The following is a 1,473-nucleotide window of genomic DNA, read 5'->3' on the forward strand; positions in this document are numbered from 1 at the left end:
GGTATTGTGCACATTACTACTGTTTTAATCACATTAGGTGGGCGAACCTAAAATTAAGTGATATACGTCATTCATTGGGGCAGCCAATGGTGATATGACCACAGTCACAGATCCGGTCGAGTGACAAATACTGTGGGTAGTTAGTAGATATCAGAAACATATGTAAAAACTCTTAATACTGTAAATTATAATAAACAAGTCATTTTAGTAAACTGAATGATTCACTCAGTATTTCCCCGCTGACAAAACCTTTTTCAAATATGTTTCAGGTGATCTATTGTAATTCAGGAAAAAGTGCTGGGGAGCATTTCAAGCTTAAGATAGTGGCTCATTATAAAATAAAGAAATATGTTTTGTAAAAATAAAGATTTCTCAGTAAAATCTTGTTATTGTAAATTATCGGGGTTTTATCCCGAATTGTGAAATAAAATAATCGGGAAAAGTTTTTAGCTTTAAAACGACCCTGATGATAAACTTCCGCTGTTAAACTCAATTAAATAAATATCACGGGATTTCTGTTCCGTGGCTCCTGAAACGGGTCAAACCGGGTCGGGGGCCGTGACAGAAATGAGGTGGTATCAGAGCCACTGAGTTAAGCTAATTAAGTATTTAGAGATACTTAAATTTTTTCCTGATTACTATTATGTGATTATGTGTTTTATAAACTGACTATTTGTTAGTTACAGTATGGGTAAGCAAAAGCTGCAAGATATCATCTTAAATTAGATAGGTCAGTCTATGAAGAGGGAAGTTCATCCTAAAACAAATCTTCAAAACTCCCTACAATTCCTGAAGAAGGAATATTTGTGCGAAAAGCACAATATGAGAAACCGCTTTCTCCGAGAAAAAGGAGTATGATTATTAAGAAAAGTAAAGAGCAAATCAGAGAAAAGAGGATTAAAAAGGAAACCCAGGAATTAATCAATAAATCACCCTGGGAAGACAAGCTAGATGAGAAATGGGCAAATTTGTATATGCTAGCTACAGTAGCAGAACACGCAGATCTTTAAAAACCCTAAGTCTAGTAATAGCACTTCCCAGTAAATAAATAAATAAATCCGAGTGTGTTCTTTCCTGTTATTTTGTACAAATAGTGTGCAATAAAACTTCAATGTTTATTTGTTAAACTTTGTTCCAAAGTTTTAACTTAGTACTTTTGTGCATTTTGCATATATGCTACACAGCATGAATGAGATATCTGAAGCCTTTCAGAACCTCAATCTTTACCCGGTGAATGTAGAAGTTTCCAAAGATTTCACTGGATACTTTGCTGATGTGGAACAACCTGTAGAATTCAATGCTCCACCTTTGACAAAGCCAAAACGAAAGAAAAGAAAGAATTATGTATGGGGTAGTCGTATCCGTAGGAAAAAGCCAGCCACAAAACTTCCTAAAATAAACAACCCTTTAGAAAAAGGAAAAGAAATTGTAATCAAAGAAAGTACTAAACAGCAAGAGATGGAAACTGAAGTC

The sequence above is a fragment of the Helianthus annuus genome, chromosome 5, assembly GCF_002127325.2.
Source record: "Helianthus annuus cultivar XRQ/B chromosome 5, HanXRQr2.0-SUNRISE, whole genome shotgun sequence".
NCBI classification, from domain to species: domain Eukaryota; kingdom Viridiplantae; phylum Streptophyta; class Magnoliopsida; order Asterales; family Asteraceae; genus Helianthus; species Helianthus annuus.